This window comes from Hyperolius riggenbachi, chromosome 9 (assembly GCF_040937935.1).
Source record: "Hyperolius riggenbachi isolate aHypRig1 chromosome 9, aHypRig1.pri, whole genome shotgun sequence".
In the NCBI taxonomy this organism is placed as follows: Eukaryota; Metazoa; Chordata; class Amphibia; order Anura; family Hyperoliidae; genus Hyperolius; species Hyperolius riggenbachi.
In genome coordinates, this window is record NC_090654.1 from 41,464,740 (window position 1) to 41,485,161 (window position 20,422).

Consider the following 20,422-nt stretch of genomic DNA (forward strand, 5'->3'; position numbering starts at 1 on the left):
CTCAGCACAGCTCAGTAACTTTGCAGGCACTGTGATTGCACTGCACTCGGCACTAAACAGCTGCACTTATCTTCTGGGAATGCTTTCCTTCACTGTGCGAAGTTTGCAGTCAAAGTATACAGATGAGCATATAGGTGAAATACATGTAAAGCATATGATTGCTGCATGTGGGTATTGTGTGCAAACATTTCTGCTCTCTGCTCGTCCCTCCTCCCTTCTCTGTCCACTCCCTGCCCTCTTTCCATCTTCTCCCCTTCTCTGTGTGTCCACCCCCCTCCCCTTCTCCTGTCCACAGCAGGGAAAGACCTGTCCTGCTAGTCATTTCACCCCAAATGCTTCGGTAGTAAAATGATCCGAGATTCGGATCAAAGATCCGGATCTTTTCAATGATCCGATTCGAATCATCCGGATCATTGAAAAGATCCGAACTTCCCATCTCTATATAACAGCTGTAATTACCCGGCATCAATTATATACCCCGAGTACCTCTGCCCCTCCCCTTCCCCGCACTGCCTGTCGGGACATGAGTGCCTACAGCGCCCCCGCCCCGTCTGCTCTCTCACGGTGCGGACTACACTTCCCACCTGTCAGCACCGCCGCGTGTCGCCTCGACTCACCCGCGCTGATTGGCCAGCACCATCGTATGAGGATGGGCCAAGGCAGCCACGTCCAATCCTCTTCATCACCAGGTACGAAGACACGCCACCGACTCTTCCCACTGACTCACCCCTTCAGTGCTGGGCAGTATTGTACACAGTTGAAGCAGGCGTTCTGGGAAATTAAATGTTCATAACGAAAGCTTTAGTAATTTTGCAATTCAGCATTAGTAACAATGATATAACCTTTTAAATGTGCATCCATTAAATCATTTCCAAAACTGCTTCTAGCCTGGAAAAACTCTTCTTTTTATATCTTAGCAACAGTATTCTGTACATTCTGTATGCAGTACTGTTGATTTTTTGCAAACTCTTTATTCAATTACTATCTGCACAGGACAGGAGCCCTTGTTTTTCATTTTCATCACTTGTAAGTTGGACTAATTTTGACTGGCAGCAAAAACCTTGCCATCTGAAGGTGGCAGTTTCAGTTTAAAATAAATTACCGTATTTTCCGACTGGGCGTATAAGACGACCCCCCAACTTTTCCAGTTAACATATAGAGTTTGGGATATACTTGCCGTATAAGACTACCCCTCTTCCAATACACTACAAATTGAAATAAAAAATAAATCATATACTGGTGCTATGTATAAACAGATACTGATGCTGTACTGTATGTGGTACCCAGTATATAACAGTATATAGGAATTGACTGGTTGGATTGGTCAACTCTTCCTAAGGGGATTGGTCAGCTCTCCTTGTCTAGTTGTTTATCAAAGCGGTATGGAAGAATAGATCGCGCTGTGCCCATAAAACACGCCTCTTTCACCCGTCTGGCCCGGCCTTGTATCCTAATTACCTCCTTCTCTGCCTCTCAGATCTCACACATGTGCTCCTGCGCCGCTTCACTACAGTCCTCAGCAGCGAGATATGAGGGAGTATCACTCGGCATCAATGGCACCCGGCGTATAAGACAACCACTGACTTCTCAGAAAATTTTCAAGGGTTAAAAAGTAGTCTTATACGCCAGAATATACAGTAATTGAATAGAATTACTTAATTTTTTAAAATATGAATTATATATTATTTAGTCAGTGTTTGCCCATTGCCCATCCTCTCCCTGATCAACATTCTGAAATTTAACACTAGTGGTGACATGTTTAGTTCTGCCGGGCAATCTGTACGGAATGTTCATCACTAAGAGTTCTATGCACAGAGGGAGATACTGCTTGCTTTGCAGATGGAAAAAAAAAAACCCGTTATTTCCCACAGTGCAATGATGTTCCCAGACAGCAAGCTGTCAGGACCATGATCATGAAGTCACACCGTGGGAGGGATTTCACCGCAATATCAGCCACACAGACCCACCTGATGATCTGTTCGAGAAAAGGTAACAATTTCTCATTGGAAGTGGGGTGTTAGCTACTGATTGGGATGAAGTTCAATCCTGGGTTAAAATACAGTGACCAGATTTTTCTTGGCTCAACTTGGGACGGGACGGAGGGGGAGGGGGGGGGGGGGGTTGGGGGATGCTAGTGCGACATGCCCAAAAAATGGGCCTGTCTATGACCACGGTAGGAAAATGGGCATGTCCATGACATGGTGTGGGGCGGAGCGAACTGTAATGTGAAACTCTGAAGCAGTGGGCCAGAGTTTCCTCCCAAAACACAGATAGGCAAAGTGACCCTAAAGGTAACTAGGCAATGTTCCCCAAACACATAAGAAAGCAGTGTTCCCACAATGATGTGGTGAAATGGGAGATTTGCATCATGGATGTCAGTCCATGACATGACTATGTACTCTGTAAAGTGCTGTAGAAGATGCAAGTGCTACATAAATACATAATAATGATATGGCGGGACATTAGACTTTGACTATGGCCAGGATTAGATTGTGAGCTCTGCCAAGGACATGACTACCTTCTCTGTAAAGTGCTGCCTTAGATGCCAGGGCTATATAAATACATAATAATATCGTAGGCAGGGTCGGACTAGGCCACAGTAGTACAGTTTTTTCCCTCGGTGGGCCCCGATTCCAGGTCTCTGGTGCCCCCTCCCCTCCTTGTCTGACAGAGCTCCAATTGCTGCTTGCAGCACAAAAATTCTCTTCTCAGTGCTGTAATCACTCATGCTGAGAGCAGTGGCGTAGCTAAGGAGCTGTAGGCCTCGATGCAAATTTTACAATGGGGTCCCCCAAGCACTCTATACATAACAATTGATACGGCGCACCAAACCTGCCAATGGCAACTACAGTGTCAGAGGTGCAAGAAGGGGATGGGAAACAGCTTGTTAATGATCACCACTGTTCATAGTATCTATAGAAGTGATTATTATGAGCACAGGACCAATAGAGAGGTAATACTGTAGTTGAGGGAGGGCCCCGATGCGGTCGCAACCTCTGCGGTCGCAACCTCTGCAAAGTAGGACATTACTTTATATTGATGGAGGGGACTCTATGCAAAGTTTTGTTGGGCAGCAGTGTCTCTGAATTACAATGCTGCTAAGATCATGTACATTTGGCCCTGTCCATAATACATCATGACCACGCCCACCTTCCGGTGCATGGTCACGCAGTTTTTTCACCGAAATCATGGGATGTGTGGGCCCCAGGTTGAAATTTCTTTGGTGGGCCCCTAGTGTCCCAGTCCGACCCTGATCGTAGGACATTAGACTATGATGGGATTAGATTGTGTGTAAAACGCTGATGCTACAGTATTAGCATACCATTTAATAATCATGAGCCCCCAAAATGCCAAATGCAGAAACAATAACCCCAAAGTAGCAAATGCAGTTTCATCAAATAATAACTGCAGCAACCGTTACCTCTGACACATAAATTGCAATAACAGTTACCTCCAACAAATGATATGCAACTACCATTACCTCTGACACATGAAATGCAGCAGAAAACGATTACTTTGACTCCGCAAACAGTAAAGGAGGCAAACATTACCTCATACGACCACAGAGTCCCACGGCTGGGACACCCAGCAGCCAAAAGTGGGACATAACCTGGGACACATTGCAGCCTGGGACAGGGGACCCTGAAAGGGATCAGATACTTACCTAAGGAGAGGGGATGCTCTGGGTACTATAGAGCCTCTGGCACATGAAGCAAAAAGCAGGAGAGACCGGCACTGCAAGCAAGCTGTGTTTTAATCTTGATCCATGCAAACAATAGATATGCACATTGGCAACAGCAGCAAAAAATCTCTTGCACAATAAAAGCATGTGGTTGAATACAGGGTACCTGGAGGTGCGGTGGGTGCTGGGTGATCAAGCCTGACGGCCGTTTTCGAGCACGTCTGCACATCTATGGAGGCACCCATGTTGGCACCCTCCTCTCCCCCCAGAGTGGCACCCTTACCACCCACCCATGTTGGAACTGCGTTCTCGAACTTTCACGAACCGCAATAGACTTCAATGGGAAGGCGAACTTAAAAATTTTGAAAAATTTCTGCTGACTAGAAAAATGAAAGAAAACATGTTTTAAGGCGTCTAATACCTGGAGGAAGACATGGTTGAGTGAAATACACATCAAAAGTCCCAGAAAAAAATCTGGATTTAACACAAAGCAGTGTTTTAAGGTCAGAAATCTCATTGAATGTTCAATTGCAGGCCTACACTGCTTTACAACATCAGGAAGAGTAATCCCTCTCTCCCTCCTCCCTCCCTTCAGCATGTAGTGTTGGTGGTGGTATAGTGGTGAAGTGAGCTACCTACCACGCACTCAGACCTGGGTTCAATTCCCGGCAAAGGTATGTAAGCTGGCTTTTGACACACTACAAATCTTTAAGCAAGCTCATTTTTCTCTTGGATATGTCATAATGGTACATGCTAGGCTGGCTTCAACATGTAGTGTTGGTGGTGGTATAGTGGTGAAGTGAGCTACCTACCACGCACTCAGACATGGGTTTGATTCCCAGCCAAGGTATGTAAGCTGGCTTTTGACATACTACAAATCTTTAAGCAAGCTCATTTTTCTCTTGGATATATCATAATGGTACATGCTAGGCTGGCTTCAGCATGTAGTGTTGGTGGTGGTATAGTGGTGAAGTGAGCTCCCTACCACGCACTCAGACCTGGGTTCAATTCCCGGCCAAGGTATGTAAGCTGGCTTTTGACATACTACAATTCCCTGGAAGACAAGGGAGGAGGGAGGGAGAGAGGGATATAAGGAATAACAAGCTTACAAGAGCCTAACTAAACTCTCCCTAGCAGAGTCTGTCAGCAGCTGTCCCTTAACTAATTACTGTAGGCAGATGAGTGAGTAAAACGACAGAAGAACATTGCCTTTTATAAGGGGGGGGCTCCAGGAGTGAGTGTAGTTAGATTGGCGACAATGTGCCTGCTGACTGTGATGTAGAGGGTCAAAGTTCTGCTCAATGGAGCATTATGGGGGCGAATCGAACTTCCGGGAAAGTTCGCCGGCGAAGGCGAACCACCCGAAGTTCGCCGGCGAACCGTTCGGGACATCTCTAGCCCCCTCCCCATTATAGATAGCCAGATGTGCCCCAAGTAACTCAAGAGGGATCCGCGGTGGCGCCGACAGGAGAGAGATACAAACAGTCTCCACTCTGCATATGGCCGGGTGAGGAAGGGCACTTGGGGAGGGGGAAGGTACAGGCACCCTCAGGGCTCTTTGCCTAGAGGCTAGAGCCTCCGCTGTGGCCCGATCCTGATCCGAGGCTTTCCTCTTTTTTGGTAAAAGCAAGAAGTTTTAAATCAGGATGATACCATTTATTGGCTAACTAAAAATGAATAAAAATAGGCAAGCTTTTGGCCTTGCAGGCTTCGTCGGGCTTATATCCTGAATAAGCCCGACGAAGGCTGCAAGGCCGAAAGCTTGCTTATTTTTATTCATTTTTAGTTAGCCAATAAATGGTATCATCCTGATTTAAAACTTCTTGCTTTTACTGATGGCTAACACGGTACAATACCCTACTGCTACTTTTTTGGTAAGTATCTCTTCTTTGTTTTCAAGTTTTCTTGAACAAGTAATTGATTTGGTTTATTAGTCTCTAGCTGGACCAATATATATATTTTAAAATTCATTTACTTTGGTCTTGGGCTTATTTTCTCTTATGCTTCATAGCAGATCTTCTGGACCCTTTCACCAATAAAGTCTATTCATTTGAGGTTCTCAAGGAATGCTTACAGATGGACAATTCATGGTACTGATGGACCAATTATGTGGTTTAGAGGCACCAAAGTAAAATACAACTGTTAAAAGCAGTTTAATAATAGAGGAGGTAAAGGTAAACTTACTGTACTTCCTTTTAAGGATAAAACTCAATGTTAAGCATAAGAGCTTTTATTTTATTGGTCCAGATGAATTATACTCTCATAGATTGCAACGTGGTTTATGGGACTAGGTTCTGTAGTAGAGCTTACCGCACCGCAGTGCTAGAGGAATTGCGGCCAATTAGGCACAGCACACCGTATTTCTGGACCTGCCCTCTAATACAGCCTTATTGGGATGAAGTTCTTTTGCTGAATAAAAACCGTACCAATATTTCAGTGCCCAAGGATTGGGCTTGGATTTGCCGTTTGGCTCTCCCATTTCCTAAAACGAAGGCCCACACTCATTGTTTTATCAATCATTAGTTGACAGAGCCAAAAGGCCTTATCTTCAAACATTGGAAGGAAGTGTTACCTCTATTATATAGAACTTCTCCAGTTCTGTATAATGCTTGAAGAAGAATCTTACGTTTCGGAAGCTTGCAATAAATCATGTACAGCAGGTCAATAAAGGTATTACCTGAATCAATGTTTGATGGTTTGATGTTAGCATATCTGCTGCATGACTAACACTGGACCACACCTCTTAGTGGATTTCAGTATATCCATAAGATGAAATTTATTACAGCAAGACTACAGGATAATCCTGCCATTTTAATATAATGTAGGGAGGGTCTACTCTGGAGACCTCTGCATAGTTCATCAAGCTTCTGATTTTTGATTCCATAGGTGGGTTCATAGGGTACTATGGCCTCAATTCACTAAGATCATGCTGGAGATAATAAGGCAAGAGAAAACTTACCTCCACCAGTGAGAGAGTTATCTTAACTCTTCATTCCTTAAGTTACCTCCTCTGTAGTTAATTTACCTCCTCTGTAGTTAATTTACCTCCTCTGTAGTTAATTTACCTCCTCTGTAGTTAATTTACCTCCTCTGTAGTTATTTTCACATGCAGCTAATTAACAGCCTGTCTTTAACTCTGGAGTTATTTTAAGGATTGGAGAGTTAATTTAAAGACAGAAGAGTTAACTTTAGGCTTGCCTGAGGTAAAATGTTTCCTGAATACTACATGCCTTATCACCATGGTAACAACTCTAGAAGATTTATTAAAGACAGGAGATAATCTTAGTGAATTGAGGCCAAGATTTATGCTTTCGTATCTATGAGCGGACCAGAGATATCCTAACTTCTTTCTCTCCTCTATTCTCTTTCTATATACAGTAGTTATCCACAACTCAACTAACCAGCCGTCTCAACCAACTAGCACAAATCGCCAGCAGTACTCCCAGTGGTAAAGGCCAACTTCCTAGGCTGTTTGTGGGCTCTGCTGAGCTTAACCACTTCACCACTGAGGGGTTTTACCCCTTGAGCACCAGAGCAGTTTTCACCTTTCAGCGCTCCTTCCATTAATTTGTCTATAACTTTAACATTACTTATTATCGCAATCGACTATATCTTGTTTTTTTCGCCACCAATTTAGGTGGGACATTATGCCAAGAATTATTTTATTCTAAATGTGTTTTAATGGGAAAATAGGAAAACATGTGGGAAAAAATCATTATTTTTAAGTTTTCGGCCATTATAGTTTTTATGCTACTGTAATTAAAATCCATGAAATTTATTTGCCCATTTGTATGGGCTGTATTACAGCATTTAAATTATGTCCCTATATAAGGTTATCATTGGCACCAATATTTTATTTGGAAATAAATGTGCATTTTTTTCAGTTTTGCGTCCATCCCTAATTACAAGCCCATAGTTTATAAAGTAACAGTGTTATACCCTCTTGATATAAATATTTTGAGAGTTCAGTCCCTAAGGTAACTATTTATGTTTCTTTTTATTATTATTGTAATTTTTTTTTTATTACAAAAAAAAATGGTAACAATTGGGGAGTGTGGGAGTTAATGAGTTAATTTATAATGTAAAATAATGTATTTGTACATGAAAAATGCTTTTGGTTGTAGCTTTACTATTTGGCCACAAGATGGCTACAGTAATTTATTTTAAATGTGTCCTGCAAGCGTAGAAAGTACGCTTGCAGGAAGTTCAGGGAGGCTGGGAAACTTTTTTTTTTCCACAATGATCGCGCTGCTCTTCATCGAAGCAGCGGATCATTGCTGGGGGGCTGAGATCAACGAACGGGAATGGTTTTTCCCATTCATTGATTTCCGGGCGAGCAGGCGGCGGCGTGCACGAGCGCGGAAGCGCGCGCATGAGCGAGCGGGAGCGGGGACAGCGGCAGTAGTGGCCGGGGGTGTGTGTATCTACGCCCCTGGTGGTCAAAGGGTGTTTAAAGGGGCATAGATACACGCACCCATGGTGGTAAAGTTGTTAAACACCTGGTTCCACAGCTTCCCCAAGGTTATTATTCTTTCAATTACTGAATTTTAACATTTCATGGTATGTTTATATAGTGGGTTACCGAACTGTATTAGCTGGGCCTTTTTTTAACATTCAGTCTCAAGCAACCAGAGACCACACTTATCCGACATCAGCCGATCCCTGTCGGTGCTGGATAACAGAGACTCAGCTGTATATATACTGGTGTAATGATCTGCTCAGCTGCCTGTGCAGGCAAGCAGCTTTTTGACCATTGTTTAGGTTTGCATGCTGCAGGACTCTGGAAAGAAGAGCTTCTGTCAGTTTTGCAGCTTGTGCTTGCTGAGGAATTTGCATACGTTGTCATGCAAATTGCCTGGCCACATTCATTGGAGGCGTGTACTATAAGTACTATGTGTTTCCCACAATGCTTCGCTGGTCATAAAGATTTAGTCCTGTGTAACACTCCTGGAGGGGTGTCAGCCTTACTCTCTGTTTGAAGATCAGCTTAGAGTAATTCCTGGAAAACTGCACTAGGCAGGTGTCCTTAGTGCAGTTAGGATTGCTTATCTGTTTGTTTGTTCTGTTGCTATTGTCCTGTCCCAGTGGTGGTTGACAGGAAATGGTTCTGATCTCTGTTCTTGGAGTATAGCTGGTGCAGCGGTTGCTACCAGCTATCTCTTCTGATCTGTCTCACTTGGATCGCACTAGCATCTTGCGCTAGCACTGTGGATCCTTCTGTTCTGTCTCCTTGGATCGCGCTAGCCACTTTCACTAGTGCTGTGGATCCTTCTGTTCTGCTACTCTGTCTGCCTGGATCGCACTTGCCTAGCGCTAGTGCTGTGGATCCTTCTGTTCTGTCTTCCTGGATCGCGCTAGCCACTTTCGCTAGTGCTGTGGATCCTATCTCTCGCTTGTCCCTGTTTTCGTGTGTCTGTCTTGTCTGCTACGAACGCTTGCTGGAGGCTCGGTGAGGTAACCGTTAAGCAAGCGCTCGCGTCCTCTGTTACATGTTTGTCTGTCGATGGTTAGTTAGGCATGCTTGCCTCTATTGTGCTTATCACGTGGAGACCGCACATGAACGCGTGCACTGTTGCGAATGAGTGCGGTGTTCGCGTTCAGTTAGCGTTTGTTATTTTCCGTATCTCCTCATTGTATGATTTGCTGTGCCTTTGCTATCCTCGAATTCTGTTCTGATCTGCCTTGTGTCACTTTTGGCAATCGCCTTTCTTGCGGTTGCGTTTCTGTTTCGTATCTGTTGTTGTGTGTGCGCTGTCGCGGGGTGGCGACTAGATTGGCGCACACACATACAACCTGTCCCTTTGCTCGTTCTCATTCGCAATCTCTTCCCTTGCGATTGCGTTCTGCGCTTCGTACAATTCCTGTCTGGCATTTGTGGAGGTACAGAGGATTGGTTCCTCTGCACTCCTCAGCGCCATCTGCCGACAGGAATTTCCCTCTACTGGTGCGTAGCACCTTTTGCTGGGTTCCTGCAATTACACGCTTGTGGAGGATTTCCGCCGTGTCAGCGCACGCGTTGTGCGCTGATCACGGAGAAAGTTCCACAACCGTTACAACTGGTATATATATATACAGCATCTTCTCAAAAAAATTAGCATATTGTGATAAAGTTCATTATTTTCTGTAATGTAGAAACATTAGACTTTCATATATTTTAGATTCATTATACACAACTGAAGTAGTTCAAGCCTTTTATTGTTTTAATATTGATGATTTTGGCATACAGCTCATGAAAACCCAAATTTCCTATCTCAAAAAATTAGCATATTTCATCCGACCAATAAAAGAAAAGTGTTTTTAAAACAAAAAAAGTCAACCTTCAAATAATTATGTTCAGTTATGCACTCAATACTTGGTCAGGAATCCTTTTGCAGAAATGACTACTTCAATGCGGCGTGGCATGGAGGCAATCAGCCTGTGGCACTGCTCAGGTGTTATGGAGGCCCAGGATGCTTCGATAGCGGCCTTAAGCTCATCCAGAGTGTTGGGTCTTGCGTCTCTCAACTTTCTCTTCACAATATCCCACAGATTCTCTATGGGGTTCAGGTCAGGAGAGTTAGCAGGCCAATTGAGCACAGTAATACCATGGTCAGTAAACTATTTACCAGTGGTTTTGGCACTGTGAGCAGGTGCCAGGTCGTGCTGAAAAATGAAATCTTCATCTCCATAAAGCTTTTCAGCAGATGGAAGCATGAAGCCACTTTTGAACCAGAAACAGCGGCAGAAGCGCCTGACCTGGGCTACAGAGAAGCAGCACTGGACTGTCGCTCAGTGGTCCAAAGTACTTTTTTCGGATGAAAGCAACTTTTACATGTCATTCGGAAATCAAGGTGCCAGAGTCTGCAGGAAGACTGGGGAGAGGGAAATGCCAAAATGCCTGAAGTCCAGTGTCAAGTACCCACAGTCAGTGATGGTCTGGGGTGCCATGTCAGCTGCTGGTGTTGGTCCACTGTGTTTTATCAAGGACAGGGTCAATGTAGCTAGCTATCAGGAGATTTTAGAGCACTTCATGCTTCCATCTGCTGAAAAGCTTTATGGAGATGAAGATTTCATTTTTCAGCACGACCTGGCACCTGCTCACAGTGCCAAAACCACTGGTAAATAGTTTACTGACCATGGTATTACTGTGCTTAATTGGCCTGCCAACTCCCCTGACCTGAACCCCATAGAGAATCTGTGGGATATTGTGAAGAGAGAGTTGAGAGACACAAGACCCAACACTCTGGATGAGCGTAAGGCCGCTATCGAAGCATCCTGGGCCTCCATAACACCTGAGCAGTGCCACAGGCTGATTGCCTCCATGCCACGCCGCATTGAAGTAGTCATTTCTGCAAAAGGATTCCCGACCAAGTATTGAGTGCATAACTGAACATAATTATTTGAAGGTTGACTTTTTTTGTTTTAAAAACACTTTTCTTTTATTGGTCGGATGAAATATGCTAATTTTTTGAGATAGGAAATTTGGGGTTTCATGAGCTGTATGCCAAAATCATCAATATTAAAACAATAAAAGGCTTGAACTACTTCAGTTGTGTGTATTTGAATCTAAAATATATGAAAGTCTAATGTTTATCAGTACATTACAGAAAATAATGAACTTTATCACAATATGCAAATTTTTTGAGAAGATCCTGTATATAAGACGACCCCTGTAAAGTCAGGGGTCGTCTTATACGCCGGTTGTCATTGATGCTGGGTGATACGCCTTATCCTGTTACCGACTCTCAGGAGTAAGATTCCGGTCAATCGCTACAAAAACCTCCAGACACAGGAACAGCTTTTTTCCTCAAGCGGTAGCCATGCTTAATGCAGAACCCCGCTAGAGCTGCTAGGACTGGAAAGTAATCAGCCCAGAACAGTAAATGAACAATTCTCACATTGCTTACTGCCACTATACTCACATACTGTCCTTGACTTGTAATATACACACACTGTCTGTCCTTGCATTGTTTTTGTTTGTGTTTGTTAAGCAACTGCCAAGACAAATTCCTTGTAGGTGCAAACTTACTTGGCGAAAATAAATTGATTCTGATTCTGATTCTGATCTCGCTGCTGAGAACTGTAGTGCGGGCGCACATGTGCGAGATCTGAGAGACGGAGAGGGCCCTATTCCACTGTGAGCGTTTGCGATGCTGAATTGCAAAATCACAAATCGCTAGCAATTTTTAAATAATAATAATAATTTGTTAACAAGAACATAGGAATCGCGGTAGTTATTTTCCACTACCGCGATTAGATTTATACCAAAACACGATCGCACCTTGGAGCGATTTTTACAGCGATTTTGCTATGCAGTGCATTACATAGCAAAATCGCAATCGCAAACATGGAAAAAAAATGTGGGACTTGTTGAATCACAATCGTTAGCGTTTAGCGCAAGCACTAGCGATTTCTAGTGGAAAAGTGCCCAGAAGGAGGTAGTGTTTTATGGGCACAGTGCGATCCATCCATACCATCCTTCCATATCGCTCTGATAAACATGTAGACAAGGAGAGCTGACCAATGCGCTTAGGGAGAGTTGACCAATTTAACCACCTATATACTGCTATGTACTGGGTACCACATAAAGTACAGCACCAGTATCTGTTCATACATAGCACCAGTAAATGATGTTTTTCTAATTTTTATTTGATGTGCAGAAGAGGGGTAGTCTTATACTGCGAGTATATCCCAAACTCTATATTTTAACTGGAAAAGTTGGGGGGTCATCTCATACGCCCAGTCGTCTTATACGCCAGAATATACGGTATATATATATATATATATACTGTGTGTATATACAGTGGTGTGAAAAACTATTTGCCCCCTTCCTAATTTCTTATTCTTTTGCATGTTTGTCACACTTAAATGTTTCTGCTCATCAAAAACCGTTAACTATTAGTCAAAGATAACATAATTGAACACAAAATGCAGTTTTAAATGATGGCTTTTATTATTTAGTGAGAAAAAAACCTCAAAACCTACATGGCCCTGTGTGAAAAAGAAATTGCCCCCTGAACCTAATAACTGGTTGGGCCACCCTTAGCAGCAATAACTGCAATCAAGCGTTTGCGATAACTTGCAACGAGTCTTTTATAGCGCTCTGGAGGAATTTTGGCCCACTCATCTTTGCAGAATTGTTGTAATTCAGCGTTATTTGAGGGTTTTCTAGCATGAACCGCCTTTTTAAGGTCATGCCACAACAGCTCAATAGGATTCAGGTCAGGACTTTGACTAGGCCACTCCAAAGTCTTCATTTTGTTTTTCTTCAGCCATTCAGAGGTGGATTTGCTGGTGTGTTTTGGGTCATTGTCCTGCTGCAGCACCCAAGACCGCTTCAACTTGAGTTGACGAACAGATGGCCAGACATTCTCCTTTAGGATTTTTTGGTAGACAGTAGAATTCATGGTTCCATCTATCACAGCAAGCCTTGCAGGTCCTGGAGCAGCAAAACAACCCCAGACCATCACACTACCACCACCATATTTTACTGTTGGTATGATGTTCTTTTGCTGAATTGCTGTGTTACTTCTACGCCAGATGTAACGGGACACACACCTTCCAAAAAGTTCAACTTTTGTCTCGTCGGTCCACAAGGTATTTTCCCAAAAGTCTTGGCAATCATTGAGATGTTTTTTAGCAAAATTGAGACGAGTCTTAAAGGGACTCCGAGCAGTGCAGAAACTATGGAAAGATGCATATCATTTTAAAGCTCTCTTTCTCCTCTTCCCAATGATATATAAACCACTGCCCTACGCCTTTTAGTTTTCGCTATTTTCGCGATTGAAATTGCCGCGGCCGCAATTCAATCGCGAAAATAAAGAAAACTAAAAGGCGTAGAGCGACGATTTAGGTGTCGCCAGAAAGAGGAGAAAGAGAGCTTTAAAATGATATCCATCTTTCCATAGTTACTTGTATTACACAGGATGACACTTTCCCCAGTGTCAGCAGCTCCATTGAGCAGAAAAAGTCGGCCTATGTAATGTGTAGCCCAGTCTCTTTCTTATGGTGGAGTCGCGAACACTGACCTTAATTGAGGCAAGTGAGGCCTGCAGTTCTTTAGCTGTTGTCCTTGGGTCTTTTGTGACCTCTCGGATGAGTTTTCTCTGCGCTCTTGGGGTAATTTTGGTCGGCCGGCCACTCCTGGGAAGGTTCATCACTGTTCCATGTTTTTGCCATTTGTGGATAATGGCTCTCACTGTGGTTCGCTGGAGTCCCAAAGCTTTAGAAATGGCTTTATAACCTTTACCAGACTGATAGATCTCAGTTACAGTACTTTTGTTCTCATTTGTTCCTGAATTTCTTTGGATCTTGGCATGATGTCTAGCTTTTGAGGTGCTTTTGGTCTACTTCTCGGTGTCAGATAGCTCCTATTTAAGTGATTTCTTGATTGAAACAGGTGTGTCAGTAATCAGGCCTGGGGGTGACTACAGAAATTGAACTCAGGTGTGATAAACCACAGTTAAAGTGTACCTTAAGTGTCCCAAAAAAATTGAGTTTTACTCACCTGGGGCTTACCTCAGCCCCCTGCAGCTGATCGGTGCCCACGACGAGTCGCTCTGATGCTCCGGGTCCCGCTGGCGGCCACTTCCGGTTTCGCCGTCAGGACCCATCAGGCTGGGGAACGCGGCTGATACTACGCGTTCCCAGCCAAAATAGCACCCCTATGTGGCCATATGTCCGCATAGGCACCCGTATGCGGACATATGGCCGCATAGGGGTGCTATTTTGGCTGGGAACGCGTAGTATCAGCCGCGTTCCCCAGCCTGACGGGTCCTGACGGCGAAACCGGAAGTGGCCGCCAGCGGGACCCGGAGCATCAGAGCGACTCGTCGTGGGCACCGATCAGCTGCAGGGGGCTGAGGTAAGCCCCAGGTGAGTAAAACTCAATTTTTTTGGGACACTTAAGGTACACTTTAAGTTATTTTTTAACAAGGGGGGGCAATCACTTTTTCACACAGGGCCATGTAGATTTGGAGGTTTTTTTCTCACTAAATAATAAAAACCATCATTTAAAACTATATTTTGTGTTCAATTATGTTATCTTAGACTAATAGTTAACGGTTTTTGATGAGCAGAAACATTTAAGTGTGACAAACATGCAAAAGAATAAGAAATCAGGAAGGGGGCAAATAGTTTTTCACACCACTGTATATATATGTATATATATATATATATATATATATATATATATATATATATATATATATATATATATACTGTGTGTGTATGTATATATATATATATATATATATATATATATATATATATATATATATATTTTGCATTTGCTTTTTTTGAAGTTGCATTTGCGTTTCTAAGATGGTTGTAGCCTGAATTTGATACAAGAACAAACTTATCAGAAATTTTGTGGGTGAGGTTTAGCTAGGTAGTACTTGTTCTACTTTCTATTTATAATGCTGCGGATGCAATATAGTCAAAGAGTTTTTTTGAGCTCTGCTCCTGTTTGGTGGCTTGTATACATTCTGAACTAATGAATTGTGCAGAACCACATATTGATAGGCCTACTCTACACCATAAAAGGCCTTCATTGTATATCTAATGTGAGAACTGCTCTATTGCTAGTGTTGTCAGGTGGAGTTTGTAAATCAACGTGTATATTGATGGCAGTAGACCATAATGGAATAACTGTTGCCTGCTACGCCACAGGAAGTGACGTCAGTGGAGCGCAGGCTGGAACGAGGAAGAGGTGAGTGATCCCCGCCCGTTGCCCCTTACAATAGCTGCAGCCAGCGACGTAACTTTTTAAAGCTAGAGGGGAGCGGAGGATGGGGGACCCAGGCGAGGGAGGGGGGGGGGGTCCGACCCCCCTCCACGCCGCTAGGCCCAGTACCCCCTTCATGCCCGCTATCCCCTCCAGCTCGGGCGGCCCCCCACACCCACGGAAGGGCGGGTGCCGACCCCCCAGAGTGCCGCCTGAGGCAAAAGTTTCACCACGCCTCATGGGCGGGCCGGCCCTGGGAAATAGGAGCGTAACTACAGGGGAGCAGCTCCAGCAATTGCACTACACTAATAAATACAAAAAGATGTCGCCTTCAACCGCCTATTCTAAAATGGACCTAGTTATAAGTAGGCAAACAATGTACTATGTATAGAAAACAGCAACTTCTGCCTAAAAATGCCATGGCCACCAGCTTGAATGTGATATCGGATCCTGGTATAAACCTAATTAAATAAAATATACCCAGAGGCATTAAATAAAATAAGAATCTTCCTGTATTATTATAAATAATAAAGCTAGTTATTAAATTCAATAAAAGTGTCATGAAAACTAGCTGTGTCTGGCTTTCATTTACCACTCATACAGCACATAATGATTAAAATACTGCCATCTACTAGTCACAACAAATCAAATCGATGCTCTCAACATTTTATCCTGTACTGCCACCTTGTGTCTAAAACAAATATTATCCTTACAAATGATATTTTAATTACCGGATATAAAGCAGTTCAAATCATTAGGGGTTATGGTGTTTGTTTAATTCAAACATCCATTTGGTTTTTACTTTAGCAGTCTCTCTCACTTTGGTACATCCCCAATTGCCTGATTAACTGTGTTGCCATGTTTGGCTTTTCTGAATTTGGAAACCTAATTCTGAATTCTTTCAATCAGAACCTGCATGCAGACTCACCCTTGTTGCCGCCTCTTGCCGCTATGCTCCTCAATGCATTCCAGCTCTACAATACTTCCTCCATCAAAGCCAGATGGAGGAAGTATTGGAGTGATGTGAGAGCAGCGGGCAGAGACGGCAAGAAGGGTGAGTTAGCACCCCCTGCTTCTATCTGCATTCAGGGATTTTGATTAGATGAATTTTAATAAGGTTCCGAATTTGAAGATGCTGTACATGAAACCGCTACTGCCAAAAAACCTTTGAATCCCACAAAACACCATCTTGCTGTTGATGTACTTGAAAGTGTTCTGAAAAAGAATGCCCTCTATAGCCATTTTTAAAGGACTACTGTAGGGGGGTCGGGGGAAAATGAGTTGAACTTACCCGGGGCTTCTATTGGTCCCCCACAGACATCCTGTGCCCGCGCAGCCACTCACCGATGCTCCAGGCCTCGCCTCCGGTTCACTTCTGGAATTTCAGACTTTAAAGTCTGAAAACCACTGCGCCTGCATTGCCGTGTCCTTACTCCCGCTGATGACACCAGGGGCGTACTGCACAGGCACAGGCCATACCGGGCTTGTGCTATACACTCCTGGTGACGTCAGTGGGAGCGAGAACACGGCAACGCAGGCGCAGTGGTTTTCAGACTTTAAAGGGAACCAGAGCTAACCTAAAGAAAAGATTCTATACATACCTGAGGCTTCCTCCAGCCCCATACGTGGTGATCGATCCCACGCTGCCATCCACCGCTGCCCGCATCTAGGAGAACCGGCTCCTGTCAGTGACATCATCGGAGCCGCGCTACGCAGGAGAAGTGTGCCCTCTTCGTATCTCTCCATACACTGCTGCAGAGATACGCAAAGAGCGCACCTCTGCTACGCTAGACTGGTTCCGACTGGCGGCAGAGCGGGTCCCGGTTTCCTAGATGCGGGCAGCGGTGGATGGCGGCGTGGGAGCGATCGGTGCGTATGGGGCTGGAGGAAGCCCCAGGTATGTATAGAATCTTTTCTTTAGGTTAGCTCTGGTTCTCTTTAAAGTCGATTCCAGAAGTGAACCGAAGGCGGGGCCGGAGCATCGGTGAGTGGCTGCGAAGGCACAAGATGTCTGCGGGGGACCATTAGAAGCCCCGGGTAAGTTCAACTTATTTTCCCCCGACCCCCCTAGAGTATTCCTTTAATATTTGTGAGATGCTCAGCTAGCTTAAAGGGGCACTACAGCGAAAAACTGTAAAATTTAAAATATGTGCAAACATATACAAATAAGAAGTACATTTTTTCCAGAGTAAAATGAGCCATAAATTACTTTTCTCCTATAATGCTGTCACTTACAGTAGGCAGTAGAAATCTGTCAGAAGTGACAGGTTTTGGACTAGTCCAGCAAGGCTTTTATTCTTTATAAAGATATTCCCTAAAAAGGATTTAAACAATGATGCTGGCCAGCTTCCCTGCTCCCTACACAGTTTTCTGGCAGTTGGACAGAGCAACTGCCATTTACTAAGTGCTTTTGAAAATAAATAAATCCCTGAGAATCCCCTATGAAGAGATGGACTAGTCAAAAACCTGTCACTTCTGTCAGATTTCTACTACCTACTGTAAGTGACAGCAACATAGGAGAAAAGTCATTTATGCCTCATTTTACTCTGGAAAAAATGTACTTATTTGTTTATGTTTGCACATATTTTAACTTTTTCGGCATAGTGCCCCTTTAAATAGAAAAGTAAAACATTTGTTACATGTGTGGCCCCTGTTTGCTTTGTCCTCCTTCACAGCATCTGTGTAACACAAGAATAGGTTTTATTGATCAAATACTGCTCCCGTACACTTCCTATTAGGATGCATGGGCAGGAGTGAACAGGACTGAAAAGGGGGAAGCAGGCAGGGAAGGGTGCACAGTGGCGTACCTACAGTGCATGGGGCCCCCCAGCAAAACTTCTTTGATTGGCCCCCCAATGGTCACATCCCTTCCCTCCCCTTGGTGCCCTTCACAGCACTGGGGCTCATCTCACTAGTGTCATAAAACAAGTGTAGTCATCATGATCTTCACACCCATAACAAAGATAGTCACAAAAACACCTGATCTATTTAGTCCCCTCCCCTGTATCAGAGAAAGGGAAGGTTAGTTGTTGGGGGCCCCACACAGCTCTGGCCCCCCTGCGATTGACATACATATTAAAAAAGTTCAGCCCCTACGTTAACTATTCATGGGCTCGATTCACAAAAGGCTCAGTTAGCACGCCTAAAAGCTTTTATTGATTGCGCGTAAAGTTTAAGTGATGCGTGCGAAACGTCGCACCGGGTGCAATCAAAACGTTGCACCAGGTGCGCCGAAACTTCGCACTTTGCGATGTTTCGGGCGCACCCGGTGCAACGTTTTAAGCGCACCCAGTGCAACGTTTTAAGTGACCCGGTGCGACATTTTGATCGCACCTGGTGCGATGTTTCACCTACACTGCGCAGTGCTAAACTTTGTGCGCGAAACTTTGCGTGTCCTAAAGGGCTTTAGGCGTGCTAACTAAGTTAGCACCCTTTTGGGAATCAAGCCCCATGTATATTTTTTAAAGGGAAGGTTCAGGGAGTGGGAAAAAAAATAAAAACCCATATCCACTTACCTGGGGCTTCCTCCAGCCCATGGCAGGCAGGAGGTGCCCTCGCCACCGCTCCCCAGGCTCCCGGTGGTCTCCGGTGGCCGACCCGACCTGGCCAGGCCGGCTGCCAGGTCGGGCTCTTCTGCTCTCCAACGACGGGCTCTTCTGCGTTCCACGCGGGCGCGCTGACGTCATCGGACGTCCTCCGGGCTGTACTGCGCAGGCGCAGATTGGAGCGCAGAAGAGCCCGACCTGGCAGCTGGGCCTGGCCAGGTCGGGTCGGCCACCGGAGACGACCGGGAGCCTCCGGAGCGGCGGCGAGGGCACCTCCTGCCTGCCACGGGCTGGAGGAAGCCCCAGGTAAGTGGATATGGATTTTTATTTTTTTTCCCACTCCCTGAACCTTCCCTTTAAATGTCACTTTTATTTGTAAAAGTTTTATTTGATTTTATTTGGGTAACTATGGTAGGGGAGGTAGGTGCTTAATTACTGCTATATTATAAATATATTTTTCTTGATTGGGATGTTTTAAGGTGTAATTTTACTTTGTGGCCACTAGATGTCCGCCTCACTTTATTTTTATTTTTAACTTTTGACAGCATGCACGCGCGTTACAGGGTCATAAAACAAGTGTGGTCATCAAGATCGTCTTACACATAACACGTAAAGGGCTTGATTCACAGCAGGTATCACGTGATCTGCCACGCGCGGCGGTTTGAGCGCGTAAAACATTAGTCCGTGTGATGAACAAACGTTTGATCGCGAGCAAACATTCGTTTATCACGTGGAGTAATGCGTTACGCGCTCAAAACAGATCGCGTGATAACTGCTGTGATAGCAGTTATCACGCTTTTGTGAATCAAGCTCATAGTAACAGAAAACCTGGGGAAGGTTAGTAGTAGAGGGCCCCTCATAGCTCTGGGACCCCCCTGCGATCGCTGGGGCTGCTCCCCTCTAGTTATACCCCTGGGGGTAAGAATAGGAGGAGCCACGTTCAGCTGCTGGGGCACAACCCAACAACCTCCCTGCGTTTCGGTTGGATGCCTATTTCTTGCCGGGAATATTTAATTTAGCCTCTTCCAGATGCAGGTAATTGAAATCCACACCTTGCTCGGAGCCTCTTATTCCTGCCAGGATGTAGATTTCAGTCTCCTGTCGCTGCGTGTTCTTATAACAGCTGAGCTCCGTGCACTGTGGTCATTGGCTCCTGGCCCTGTGGTCACTGTGAGCCACCAATCACTTTGATCGCAGCTCTAAAATAAAATAAAAAAAAGGATCTGATCCTTAAAGCTGCAGGGACGGCCATACTATCCCAGAAAAAAAACACACATATATACTGTATAAGTAGATATATACTTGTTCTACTTACATTACATATGTATTGCACTATTCAGGTTTTGATTTCAGTGAATTTTATATAGTAAAAAAAGAGAAAACTGTTCCAGGCATTTTCCATCTTTACTGCCTCTGACTGAAGCCAATCTTGATGTAATTTCCGCCTTTACTCTTTTTTACTCTGTACTAAAAACTACACTGTAATATTTA

General features: G+C 44.4%; 1 protein-coding gene across 1 annotated transcript in view; it reads left to right on the forward strand.

The window, feature by feature from the left end:
• The first annotated feature begins 604 nt into the window (after positions 1–604).
• Positions 605–20,422, forward strand: part of LOC137532270 (farnesyl pyrophosphate synthase-like) — an 86,568-nt gene continuing 66,750 nt past the window's right edge. The window contains exon 1 of the mRNA XM_068252597.1: positions 605–689. The gene's annotated coding sequence lies outside the window, so the exon portion shown is untranslated. The remainder of the gene's footprint in view (positions 690–20,422) is intronic.